Genomic DNA, 14,628 nt, shown 5'->3' with positions numbered 1-14,628 from the left:
TTCAGAGCTCAGTTCCATAGAAAAGTGTTTTAAGTATGTTGTATAAGAACTGATCTACTTTTTTCTTTAAGCCTTCAATTCTTCAGGCCTTGAGTATCTCAGAGTGGTGACTTCCAAAGTGTTCAGGAAGGGGATAGATTAGACTCTATTATCCACAGGGTGAGGAGTAAAAGCTGGGTGCTTTGCATTGCTTGAATAACCTGCAAGATCGTGTTCTTTTTTATTTTTGCTTCCGAGGTGGCCTCTTTCTCCTCCCCCCCTGTCTCTGGGGTCCTTGCAAGAGTGGAACAGACATGGCCCTGGCACAGGTTCCAAAAACATTGTCCTAAGGTAGTAATTCAACAGGTCATCACTTATTCCTGGGCACAGCCTGTTTCCTAGACTAAGTGAGGCAAAGGCCCAATGGTGCACCTGCAGCCTGCTATTTCTTTTCCTTCAGCCTGGGTGACTCCAGTTCTGGCATACGCCCTTCAGGTTGATCTGGCAATTGCATCAGTTGCCAGAAGTCAAATAGCAGGTGACACACAAAAGCTGTGAACATCTCTCACTTGTCCTGATGTGGGCTTGTTACTTTCTGTTTCACCTGCAGCTGGCTGCGTTAAAGTAATTTTTAAAAGTTTTCCTTTTTTGGGTGTGATGTAGCAATGTGCAAGATATGACACACAAGTTGCATTGGGTTTCCCCCCACCAACTGTAAATGAGGTCAGGAAGTGTAAATGACAAGACTTCAGCCCATTTGGGCAGATGTCTCATCTGAGCCATCCTGCTGAATCCGAAATTTGTGCCTTCGTCATTCTTGCTGCAGCTTTCAAATGTCAGTCGCAGAAAGGCCCTGCCATAGGGGAGGTGGGGAGCTGACAATCGATGGGTGCATCAGCTCAGAGAGGTAGTTGAATGGATGGATGCTGTTCCCTACTGTCAGCCTGAGGTCTGCAAGTTGGGCAGGGCTGGAGACCTGACTCCTGAGAGTCCAAGTAGCAAATGCCCATCATAGCTCCCTGGGTACATGTCATGTCCCATGATTTGACTGCTATGGGTAATGCATCCTAATGATTGAGTTTTGGAGGGTTATCTCAAAGCTCATTCTTCAGGAATGAAGTAACCCAGTGCAGGAAAGACAAATAGGGCAGCCAGATCACACCATTTCCAACCAGCCCCTTGCAGCTTTAACTAATGTGTGGATGCACCTGCAGTCAGCTGCCCTTTGAGCCATACTGTTGTTCTGCTCTGCTTGGACCTGGCAGCTCCTGTGCACCTGTAGCCACAGAATCACATAACCCACAACACAGCAGCTCTGAACACTGCACTACCTAAGGTAAATAAGCCTGGAATTAAAAGTCCATCCTTTGCTCAGCTTATTGTTTTGTTTTTTTTTTTTCTTTAATCAAGCAAGTTTTTTCCTTTGGACCTGGTAGAGCAGTCTCTCTGCAGTTTCCATAGGGAGGTTGGTGCTCCTGGCAACTGGCAGGCAGGACAGCAGACAACTCAGTCATCCATGGCCCTGAGCTCTGGGCCCAACTGAAAGGAATATGAAATGGTTTGTTAGCTGCAACCATTGCATCTGCTTGGCAGCTTCTATGAGGGGCCTTAAGCAAATCTTACCCTTGAAGGTTTCCAGCTACCCGTGGCCTGTGTTTTACAGTGGAATAGCCATGCCCCTGCATTACCCTATTCCTCAGCAAACAGCTGGGCTTCCTGATGCTCTGCAAGTCCTGATGTTTATACGCAGTTGCAAAGAGAAACTCTTTGTCTTCCTCTCCACCCCGTTCCCATCCTTCCTCTATGCCTGAGCTCTCCTTCGGTGCCTCCCACTCACTGCTTTTCTCTAACCCTAATGCTGCATCTCCATCTGCTCCCTCTGGCTGCAGCTGGCAGCCTCCCCAGCTCCCCAGCTCCCCTCCCTCTCTCCTTGCCTTCCTCACCTAGGTGTGTGTGGGTACTTCTCTGCTCTGCAGCTTGCTGAATATACCCTCCTGAAGAGAGAAGGACAGAGAGAGTGCATACTGGCAGGAGTGTTCCCCTCCATGGTTTCATCTGTCAATGTATAAACAAGGAAAATCTCAGTTCAGTGAACTAGTAAACTGACCGACAACTGCAGCTGTAGAGGAGAGGCACTGCCTAACACGTGAGCGCCATGAGTCCGCAGGGTCAGCACGGCCTCGCTGTCCTATGCTGGGCAGGACTGGGGTAAAGCCACATGGGAGAGATCATGGCCCTAAAAACTGGGTGGGCTTTGCAGACTTGCCCTTCAGCTCCAAGGAGCTCTTGTATCTCACTTCTCTTTGGGGTTTGTGTTTAGCATGCTTAAATGGGAAGAAAATGAAAGAAAATCCCAGAGAGAAAATTACACGAAATTGAGACTAATGTAAATACTTTGGGGTAAGACACTAGCATGGGGCACTTGTAACTATTCCCCAAAACACACTTTAGAAAATTGGCAACCTGAAGGTAATTGGGGCACTTGTAACTATTCCCCAAAACACACTTTAGAAAATTGGCAACTTGAAGGTAATTAAGAAAGCACAACAGAGGTGCCATATTGCCTCTGCTGTTTTGCCACAGGGCAAGGCTCTCCAGCATTTGCAGTTGGATATTAAGTAACAGTTGGTTGGGGGGGATATATTCTAGTCTCTTCTCTTCACTGTAGTCTTTTGCGGAGAGATAGAGATTTAACTCCAGGTGCTGGCCAGCTGGGTGGATCTCAGGAGATTAACAACTCTCCCTCTTCACCTGTAACGTCTCTCTTTCACAGTGCAGCTATTTTTAGTGGGTGGTGGACAAAATGCTTTCTTACTGACTATTCTGAAGCCTGTTCTCAGACCGCCTGAGAGCATGCACTGTGGCTAAGGCAGACCAGAGCCAAAACCCAGCTGTGCAAATGACTGGTCATCTCATTAAATCATTGAACATCTTCAGCCCTCAATATCCTCCTTAGATCACCCCGTGCCTTTCTGAAGGTGTTGGAGGCCCACTAATCACTGATTGTGGAGATTTTAAAGGACACTCTTGCCCATGGGTCACTGGTTGGGAATAGCCACGTGGGCTTTCCAGTGCCTGTGTAGCTGTGGCTCTGGCAGCATGACTCATGACAAGCCTTTCCCTGTGCCTTACCAGTTAATCCTTTCAGTTTCTTTAAATGAGACACAGGGCAACTGTGACTCATTGTCATTTTCGGGAAATGACAGATTTGCAAAGCGTGGCCCAGGGGAGTGTCTGCCTTGTGCCGTGCAGCTGGGATTGATGTGCAGCTGCCTCCTGCCCTCGCTCCCTTTCCCTTCTACTTTCAAAATCAGCATCGCTACTTTCCTTTTGACAGCCAAAACCAGGAGAGACTTTCTAGTGTCCTCTGTTGTCTTTATGTGAAGTGAATGGGCTGGGCTAGAAAGAGAAATTGCTTAAAGGGAAAAATTCGCTACATGGCAAACTGTGTGCCTGCATTGCTTTATTAAAACTACACACTTTGATTCCTCGCTGCACACACCAGCTTTGAAATAAACTGTGGGAAGGTGAGTTCGTCCTTCTCGGATAGTTTAATGGCTGTTACAGCTGGGCACTGTGGTGCTGGCAGCTGGGCTGGTGCATCATATTCACCCCTTTGTACTGCTTCTTACTGCTTCAATACACTGCAGCAGCCACACAGCCTCCCCAGAGCAGGCATCCTGCAGCAGAGCGTGTCTGTCTGGCCAGGAACTGTCACAACAGCTGGAGCCTGACCTTTTGGTGTGCTGTCCTTCCCTGGTACCTGCCAAATTAAAACCATGCATGGCCTTCTGCAAAGTTGCTGCTCCAGTCCGACAGTCCTCGGGGTCTGCTTTAGCAGTGGTGTTAGTCGCTAAACTTCCCCAGGTGCATCGGGGCCATCTTTGCTATCAGGGCACATAGGGAGCACTTCAGGGGTCTTTGCCCCACTGCTGTGTAATGGGAAGGGTCCAGGCTGCACTTCTGAGCTTTTGAGGCTGTAAGCTCAGGAGAGGGAAAGAAAAAGAGAAATAAAAAAGAACAAGGAACTTAATTTTCCTCTTGCTCCTTGAGGGCTCTTCTGAGGGGTGTATGGGGTACCCAGCCAAACTGAGCACCCTGCTGAGAGAATCCCGGGAACGATGGACCTGTAGCTGCCTTAATCAGACAATTTTGCTGAGACGAGGGGACCCAGGTGGCCTTCCAGGCTGTTGCAGGCACAGCACTCCTCATGGTCCACAATGAATAATTTTGTCTAGCTTGCAGCTCCTCATGGGAGCACAGCCCAACGGAATAAAACTACACATATAATTAAATGCAGCCCTCTCAAGCGACAGCTCTGCACGCAAGGCACCCGCAGGTGGTTGAAAAAGGTGCAGCCCCAAGCCTCCACTCGTCTGGGCTTGCAGCAGACCCGAGTCCCAGCAAACTGAGACACAGGGGCTTAGCATTTACACAAAGGTCCACAGAAAGCAGGCCTGGCGCCTGTTCCTTCTCTTCGCCTCCTGGTGCTTACTGCTGTGCTGGGCATGGCTGGTGCAATCCCCAGCAAGGACACGCTTGTTGCAAAGACTCCAGGTGAGTTTGACAGCAAGGACATTTCTGCCCCTGTGTTGTCTCTTCTTTCTCCATGTTTGTCAGCACCAGCAAAGGAAGGCACGCAGAAGAGCAGTGCGCACAAAAGCTCATGCCCTTGTGACTTGATATCTATTTGAACACCCCAGGGTGTGGGTGGAGTAAGCACAATGTTCAAGGCAATGAAACGAGAACCTGGGCAAACAGGAGTGAGGTAGCGTCTGAGACCACAGAGCAAATATTTGCCTGCAATGCACTTTGGCAGATAACTGAAAGGCAGCCAGCAAAGGGTGGAGAAGTCCAGTGGAGACAAGGCACTGCTTGTTTGCTCAGCCATGCAGAGGACATAAATGCAAAGCCAGGACCATTCAGGCCTCCCAAGCAGCTATAAGAGGTGAAAAACAGGAGTGGGCCAGTCACAGCCTGTCTACACATGCCTAGATGCCCTCTGAGCACAAGTATGAGCATCATCTCAGAGGCGGCTTACCTGCCTCTGATCTGCTGGCTTGTACCTCTGAGACGCAGCTTTCCAGGTAGGGAGAGGGAAGGAAAAGACCTTCCTGTGCTATCTCTCTCCCTCCACGTCTGCAGCAGGAGCTGCCCGTCACTGAGCTCTGGCTGGGGAGGTTGGTGTGCGGGGGGGGAAAACAGCTTGCACCAGCTCCTGACCCCATCTTGAGCCTCCAAACCTACTCATTGCTTACTGCGTGGTCAAACAAACTGCATTTACCTCCTTCTGTGTCTGTGGCATTGGGTGTTTCATGATACTCCCATCCGGGAACCTTTCTGCTAACTGGTAAGGTGCAAGGGCATATCATGCATCACCACCCTGCTTGCCCCCTTCTTCCCCCCCAAAAACCACTGGGCTAGGCAGAATTAGACCCCTTTATGTTCAAGGGACCATATTTTAAAAGGCAGAAAACTGTATTTTGTAGTGCCTTTTTCTGAGCAATAGCAGAACTCAGGCTCTGGCTGGATCAGCATGTTCAGGTTGGGATGAGGGGGTGAAATTCTCTTTTTTTGTACCTGGTTTTGCTGTTTAAAAAATCTGTGTGTATCCTGATTCCTCAGACAGAGGGGAGCACAGAGGAGGCTTCATCCTGCCAGTAACAGCTGTCTCAGCCCCAGAAGTGGGTGTCTTGATGTGCCAGTGTCCATGTCCCCCCCAGTGCCAGGAACCACTGGAGCAAGGAGCCCTGGCTCTGGGCCAGGCAGGGAGCACAAGACCATCCTTATATTTCAGACTGCCCCTCTCCTAAAAGATTTTGGACTGTTTCTTCTCAGTTTTCTCTCGGTCATGCCTTCACTGTGAAAATCCACGTTGTGTTAAGATACCACCTTCATGTTCGGGGGTCAAAAGCTGTTAATGTACAGCTCTAGCCCTGGGGGAAAGTCCCCAAGTCCCTCTGAAAATGAAGAGGGGCTGGATGATACACTCCAACACCTGAAAAAAAAAGAGAAACCCCTGAGGGATGGTTCACCCTCTGTCCCTGGACTGGATAATGTTTCCTCCCTGCAGAAACTGGGGGTAGGGGGAGATCACAGGGTGGGGAGCCCCATGTGGCATCCAGTCACCACGACGTGCCCAGCTCCCTGTGCTGTTGCCTTTCTCCCCACCTCTGGGCTGCATGCAGGCCACAGCAGCATGGGTTTTGCCCCCTGGGAAAAGCTTGCCCTTCGCAGGCATCTACCCCACACCCTCTGCCCGGGGGCACCTGGGGGAGGAAGGGATGTTGGTGCTGTTGGGAAGGAGACCATTTTCTCAATCAAGTGGTGTTTTCTACAGGGTAATGCAAAGGATTTTTATCTGTATTGCTTTGCACTCCCTTGTTGTCCCAAATCTGTTGCAAGCTGAAAAGATGATACTGGGTTCTGGGAAACTGCTTGTCCAAAGTTGGTGAGACCCTGGGGCCATTTGACACAGCTACCTGGCTGGCTACAGCAGCAGGCACTTCAGAAAAGAGCAAGGAGGGATAAAAGATCTTCCCCATCTACTGCCAATGAGCATTTGGGAACTTTTGGAGGCAGAAGTTGCTCTGGGGCTTCCACATTTAACAGTTCCTGTGGAACTCATGATTTGTTTAGAAAGATTTGTTTAGAAGCTTTTGGAAATTGCACAAACTCCTGACATCACCAGCTCTGGCAGCAGAAGTTAACTGTGCATCTTATGAAGCAGCTTGTCCTTTTGCTGAGTTTAGGACCTATTCCCTGCTAACTCCATGGGCTGTGACCCAAACCTGGTGGCATAAGAAGCACTGAATAGTTGTTTCCCTGTTCACATTTCCCATTTGAGTCCTGGTTTCTTAGACTTCTACTGTACCTTCTCTCTTTTGCAGGTTAAGAGTCCTAGTACATTTGCTGTGTCCTGGCACAGAGCTATTCCATACTTCCAGCTTCTCAGTCTGTCCTGTTCTGTCACTGCACCCATCTTAAGATGGGGAGACCAGAACTAGGTAGAAGGCTCACAATGCAGACCCTTCCTTGTAATTCTGAACCTTTTATTTCCTTTTCTGACCACTACTGAGCACACCAAACCATTGGCAGCACCTCCTGGGTCTCTTCCTGAGTAGCAACTGCTGATGTAGAGTTCATCAGTCTGCAGCCATGGCAAGAGTTGCTGTTGCCCAATGCACACTACTTCACGTTCATCAAAGGTGAGTTTCATCTGCCACTTTATTGCCCAATTACTTTGACATTGTGTGAGTCTTTTGCTGTCATTAAGTAAAGAGATACAGCTTGCTAGATTCCTGGCTGCCAGGTAAACCTTGAAAACATAACGGAGCGGGATCTGAGTTTGGAAAGAGTCTGAAACAAGAGCATAAATGTCTAACTTGCCCTGTCCCCAACACAGCCACTATTGCTACTTGTCAGAAAAACAGAGAGGAAGGATTGATATGTTGAGATCTACCCATCCACAATTGTTTGAGTTGTTTTTCTTTCAGGGCAGCCTTTGGAGCTGGTTATGCTTTTGGAAAGCCTAAGGCTGCTCCAAACCCTGGATTGCACTTCATTACCCAGTGTTGTTGCTGGGGAATGGTGACTTTCCTTACAGCAGATGGAGCACTCATGTGATACTCTGTACACTATGTATCATCTATTTACATCTTTTTTTACATTAGCAACAGATGGCTTGGCATAATTGTTTTTTTTTAAATTAGGGGGGGAATGTATCTAAAACTTCACACATTTTCTGCAGCCTATGGTTTTTACTTTTACAGCACCAATGCTGAGGTCTTTAGTGAAAGGACCTCCCTCACCCTTCCATTGCCTTCTGTGAAGAGGTGTCACACCAAAGATGCAGGTAGAGAGGATAGCAGCAAGCAAGCAGAAACTGTCCCAATCATGCAAGGGGGAGAGGAAAAGGCAGCTCTGAAGCAAGAAAGACAAAAAGGGGAGAAGAAACGGACTTATGGGCAGTAGCAGGAGGGGAGGGGAAGAAGAGAAGCATTAGTGCTGACAAACCCCACCTTCAAAAGCTGATCAGACTCACTCAAGTCCTACAAAAGCATAAGCATGCTTCAAAAATACAAAACTTAGCAAAACTTGAGTTCAACAGCTGGTTTCTTCTTGTTCCTCTTTTGGCATATAAGACTGTAGGCACTGAGTCCCTGCTATCAACTTTTTCTCAGGAAATATGAGGCTTGGTGGGAAGGAGGTTAATGTAAACCAGGACGTTCCCATGCTCGTGTGACTTCCAAAGCTCAGGCTGTAAACAAGCTGCCAGCTTGGTTTGACTCAGCAGTGCTGATGCTGTCAGAAGAAAAGAAGAGGGGCTTATTAAGGCCACGGGAAGAGATACAGGATAGACCAAGAGCAACCAAGGTACTGAAATGTCTTTATCAGACTACATTTGCCTGGAAAACAAAAGGTCTTTGAATGACTAGGGATGAAAACCATCCCCAAAATTGCCAGACACAAGCATCATCCTTGTGCACAGTGTCAAGCCTTCTGCACTGGCAACGTATAAAGCTGCTGCCATCTGTTGGGAGGTGGCTGGGCCTTGGTGGTAGAGGGCTGTCAGAGGAGGACATGAGAAGGCTGTTGGGACACAGGAGGACTGTCGTGGTTTCAGCCCAGCCGGTAACAAAGGACCACGCGGCCGCTCGCTCACTCCTCCCGCCCCCCTCCGGTGGGATGGGGGGAAGACGGAGGAGAGGAAAAAAAAAACCAAACCTGGAACCTCGAGGGTTGAGACAAAGGCAGTTTACTGGAACAACACAAAGAAATTGCAACAACAACGGTACTAATGAAAAAGTATACAAAAAAGAGTGATGCACAGTGCAACTGCTCACCACCCGGGACCCGACGCTCTGCCACTTCCCCCACCGAAAAGAAGAGCCCACCCCCCGGCCCGCTCCCCCTTTATATACTGAGCATGATGTCACATGGTATGGAATAGCTCCTTGGCCAGTTCAGGTCAGCTGCCCCGGCTATGCCCCCCACCTCCCAGGTTCCTGTAAAAATTAACTCTATCCCAGCTGAACCCAGGACAGGGTTTAATATGCATCCTTACTGCAAAGGGCTGTATCAGAGGGAAGGGAGCCCTCCCTGGGGTAGCACATCTGTCCACAACCTCATCAATGCTGTAGTACTGTCCATAGGCAAGTATCTGATCTACCTTGTGCCAACAGGAAGGAGTTGAGTACAACTTTGGGTGGAAAATATTTCTGATTGCAACAGTCCCTGTGAAACATCTCTCAGAGAATGGATACACAGGCAATACCAAGATCTGCAGACAGAGCTCTGGGCAAAGGCTGCAGGACCCCTTGGTGCCCAATGGAGCAGTGGGTGTTGCACTTGTAAGTAGGTCTTTCCCAGCTCAGGCACGTACATCTGCTGTCTGAGATGTTGGGTTTTTGCTACATTATTTTGACCCATGAACCTTTGCTGCAGTAAATCAGATGATGTGCCTAGTGGTTCTTGCTTGGTGTTTCTTAGCAAGCAAACATGGTATGGTGGGTGGATGCAAAGCTAGTTTACATTTTTACGCTAGTTTTACTCCTCTGTAAATCCTACTCAGTAATGACTAATCCCCAAGTTGATTCCCCTTTCCCATTTGGATTATTTTATTTTCACTAGATTTTGGTACTTAATAAAGTTTAACCATTTAGGGTCTACCTGTTGTGATTTTTCACATGCTATAAGGACAAGCGTCTGCCTCTAAGGCAGTACCCCAATACTGCTTATATGTAGCAGCAAATCCCAAGTTTATGGTAAAAACAAAGGTAATGGAGATTATAGGACACAGCCCCTCCAAGAAAGTACAAATACTTAAGGAAAAAGCCCAGAAAGAGCAGATTGCAAAAGAAACTATGAAAAATGCCTGCAAGGAGTCGGGCGAGACACCAAGACTAGGTGCGCTACCCCAAGGAGCCCACCCATCCTGGGTCTATTCCTGAAACTTCCCATGATGGCAGGGACAGCTTGGGCCATGGAGCCTCTGCTTACCTGCTGTCATCTTTACTAGGAACAACACATCCAGCAGTCACACCCCGCCCCCCCCCCCGCCAAAGCAAGGAGGACACAAGCAAGCTGATGCTATGCTCCTTTGTGAAGGGTTGTGCAACTAATTAATTCCCGCTGGGCTCAGGTCACTCTGTCTGCAGCAGCTCAAAGAAAGGCAGCAACAGACACCCTGAGCAGCCAGGGGGCCCTCAAAAAAGCTGGAGAGCCGTGCAGCCACATCAAGGAGCACAGCGTGAGAAGACCCACCCTGCTAACAACCCCACCGGCTCGCAGGGGTGGTGGCCCCACTGCCACCTCCAGCTCAGCCCTGGCCCCAGGGACTGGCTTGCCTTTCTGGTGTGCAGTGAAGCAGCTCTGCAGTGCTGAGGGTGCAGTGGGGCAGGGCTTGCCTTCCTGTGGCTCCCCTCCATCAGCTTGCCGTCGCTGGTGCCCACTGCCCAGGCTGCAGCTGCACCCTGGCCTTGCTTTTTGGCTGTCTCATACTCGTCATGGGATCAACGTGGGCCCCTGTTAGGATCTGATCTCACCACCCTTTGCAAGGCAGCATACCTTCCTGGGTCTGTTCTTTTAGGCATTTTCCGGCAGGCGGGTGGTCCCCTGGCTCCCTCTGTCCCTCTCTCTCCTCCAAACAGTAAAGATCTGCCTTCTCCTGTTCCTGGCAATGAAACACCAGCCATCTCTGGCTTACGAGATGTTTCAGCTATTCCCTTTGCCCCAGATCTACCTTGGTGTCTGCAGGGGCCCCTGAGAGTCAGTGAGGCATTCCATGGGGGCAGCAGCCCCCTGCGGAGCTAGAGGTAGGACAGGAAAAGGACTGCTGGGGCTGGGCTAGTGTGGCTACTTCTGCTGATGATCTAACATCTAAAATTACTGCTATCAATTGCCCGTTTCTTCTGAGCAAGGTAAAATGGATCAACAGTGAAGATCTGAATACAGGAAAGGGCTTGTCTAGCAGCCCAGAACGGGAAGTTCAAGGGATTTCCAGAGAAGCAGCTTTGCCGACACCATGTTGCCAGCCCTTGTGGTTTTAGTCATGTGTCTTGTATGTTGGTTTTTTTGGTTTGGTGTTCTTTTGTTCTTTTTTCCTAGGGCTCTTGCAGTTGCAATATGATTACCAAGTTCTCTCTTCTTTTCATATTGAGACAATCCTTGCTTGTGGGACCTGTGAACAAAACCATGAGAACAAGAACCCCAGGGGCGCAAAATACCTGTGTGTAAATAAAGGCCAACACCACAGAGATTATTTTCAAAGCAATGCCTTGTTTTTCATCAAGAAAAGACTTGCACCCAACAATCTCAGTGACAGAGAAAACCAGTCTCTCCAGACGTGACTGAAACTGTATGCAATAGCTCCTTAGTACATGGGCTCCTCTCCAGCCTCCCAGGCGCAAAGACAGCCCTGCCTAACTGGAGGTCTGCTTTGATGCTATGCTTCTAGTCTTCATTCTCCACTTCCACTTATCAAACCAGGAGGCATTGCTGAGGGAAGTTGCGGGCATAAGCCAAAAGTTTGCTGGACTTCAGGTCCTTCATCCTTCTTGGGGAAAGGCAGCAGACACAGGATGCCCAGCTCCTTGCATGGGAAGGAGGCAGAACCACAGAGCTGTACTGAACTGTCTTCTTCAGGTTGCTACAGGAGGAATTTAGCCATTTAACCAGACACATTTCTACTTTCCTTCCTGATGCATGGTCTATGAAATGCAAGAGAGTTAAGGGGTTGGCTGGAAGAGATTCAGTGGTAAGGTGTGAACTGTTGTGGTATATGAGCAAGCGATTCATCAAAATTTGCTTTGTGATCTTTACTGTGGTCCTTATGCACCATAGTAAGAAAATGGGAGGGGAATGAACAAAACTACAAAAACCTGCAAGGAAAAGAGAAATGAGACTAAAGCAGCTTCAGATTTGTTGGCTGGATGCTGAAGACCCTGGATGGGACATAATCTTGTCATAAACCAGCTCACTGATGAGGCATATTATAATAGTTATTTTGAGTCAATCTGCATTAAATTGAATACTGTGACCCTCCCTACAGCATCAGGCAACACCAACCCCTGGCACCCAGGCAGTGAAGAAGGTAAGGAAGACAACAGCATGACCTTCCACTTTGGAAAGTAAGGGCATGTCCCATGTGATAATGGGACGCCTCTCCCTGAAAAAGGTGCTTTACTCAGGAGTGCTTGCACTGCCCTGTATAAAGTGTGGCATGGATTATTTTCAAGTTCTGCTGCCTCCCCATCTTGCTAAAAGAAGAAATAAGTTTACAGAATTAAGGCAGAAAGGGGGAGGGGGGAGAAAATGATTGTTGACTGTGAAGCACAACATATGCTAGCATGAGGCTGAACAGCTTTCCATGCAACATATTCTAGCCAAGCTATTAGTAACACCTGGTACACCCATGGTTCCCCATCAGTTACCTGCCAGCAATAAGCAATTGACTCAATATTATCAATTATGTTCCTTTCCCATCTCCTTCCCTCCCACCAATTAAGCATCTGTTAATCATGAGAAATAATCCTGTTCTTGGAAGATATTGGACAAACCATGAGTTTTTGTAATAAAATGGAATATTATTGTAAATAATCATTAAGGTGTCCTGAAATAAGGTGGAGCCATATCATTACCCCAGGGATTTTAAGCACTGCTATTTAGCAAAATTCCTGGGCAAAGGTAAGCTGGTCAGGTCTGCCAGCTGATGCATACAAGTAATGTGTGTCAGAAACACCAGCAGCAAGACAGACTTGGTCAGATCAGGACTTCTCTGGTCCCATGTCCATTAAGGCCCAGACCAGCTGCCTTGAAAGCAGCCACTTCCACAAGCAGGACTAGCTGTGCAGAAACCAGTCCCCACAGATGTTAGCCTGCCTTCAGAAGCCTCCCAGCAGTGGTTCCACCAATGGCCAGACAATATCCTCTTCCAATACACTTTAGCAAGTTTCTTCTAATCTAAGTCTCTCGTGCGGCAATTCAAGCTCCCTGCTACTTCCTCCGGTCATACCTAATTCAGAGAACAGGATCCCCTTTTAACATATTTAGAGACTCACATCTTTCAGTCTACCCTATAGGCAAAATACCAGTCTCTCCAATCTCTCCTTCTGGAAGTATTTTCTAGAGTTTTCAACATTCTTGTGCCTTTTACCTAGTATTAGAATAAATGAAGAGAGACAGGCTATTTAGATGTTCTCGTACAGGGCCATACAGTACCAATGAGAGTGGATCACACAATTAGGAATTTTCTTTAAGAGGACTCTTTCTGTTCTCCCTCACCCAGCCACACCCTTTGATTTAATCCACTCAACAGAGCAGCCCTAACACTTGCCATGAAAGTTGCAATACAAGTACCCATGGCAAGATCTGAGATTATGTAGGCACAAATGAAATTTGTCTATGATAGACTTTTATGTGGATGCTGAAATGGCAAACATCTTACAGAAGGCAATGTAGTACAGAGCAGGGGCATACAAAGAGACTGAATCCAAATTGTAGTATAGGAAACTCAACTCTAACCTCCTGCTTCCCTCATTTTGCAGTATTAATTATTTATTACTTGGATTGACTTCTTACTCCCTGAATGAACAAAATCCCCAGTTTACAGAAAGCACCTCTACTTACCACAGTGTCCAATGATGTGCTGTCCACATGGGAACAGCACCTGCAGACCTACCTCTGCCCTAAATATCTGCAGTTTCTGAGCTGAGGGGATCATAGATAGAATGATATTTAGCAGGTGAAATGAAATTCTCCCCCAGGTGAAAACCTCAGTGCCCACAACAGAGAAGGCGGCAACCCACTAGGATGTTACATCTCAAAGAAACAGGGATAATGAGACTTACTGCTCTGTCTCCTTGGAACAAATGCCCACGTGGCTTCCAGTATTGATGACTAACGGGCAGTTGCCTGTTTGGTTGGCAGCTGGAAGTAGAAAACCTACCCACAACTGCAACTGTACAACAGACCTTCTAAAACAGCCATCTCCTCTGGCAGCCTTGGCTGAGGAACTCTCAAGTGTCTCACTGAGCTCCCTACAGCAAGCACAGAGGCATCAGATGAAAGGCCAAGTGTGTACCTATCAAATTTTAAACCTGATTTAATAGCTTTTTACCAAATATGTAATTACATGTTTTTCCATAAACACTGGAGCCATATATCAAAGCAGGCTACAGAGTTCAGTTCTGGGTCCAGAACACTAGACCCAACTTCCCAGCTAAGACTTGTTGGACATTTCTTAGCAGGATGGATCATGTTGTCCTGATGCCCAGGGGCCTTTCATGGCATGAATCAGGAAAAGCACAGGATTGCAGCACTGGTCACATCCAGTTCTTCCCTGCCCCACCCCAACCTTCATCCTTCCTGTAAACCTACAGAGACTATTTGCTGTTTCCTTCAATTTACTTCACTAACTAGATTCTGACCCAACTGCTTTATGCTTTTGTTTGCTTGGAAGATTGATATGTGAAGGTGCTAATTAATCATCTGTACTGGTTTATCATCCTGAAAGCTTAGTGCCCATGGATCTGAAGGTACTGGTCAGACTGCTCAGGGAAAAGACATCTAATGTACAATATACTTTTGGGACTAAGATCTTTGAAATTTTGTAATCCTTATAATAGCAATAATGAAGATGAAAACCAT

The sequence above is a fragment of the Haliaeetus albicilla genome, chromosome Z (assembly GCF_947461875.1).
Source record: "Haliaeetus albicilla chromosome Z, bHalAlb1.1, whole genome shotgun sequence".
NCBI lineage: Eukaryota > Metazoa > Chordata > Aves > Accipitriformes > Accipitridae > Haliaeetus > Haliaeetus albicilla.
The sequence above is the reverse complement of the archived record's forward strand: the minus strand, read 5'-3'. Positions refer to the sequence as shown.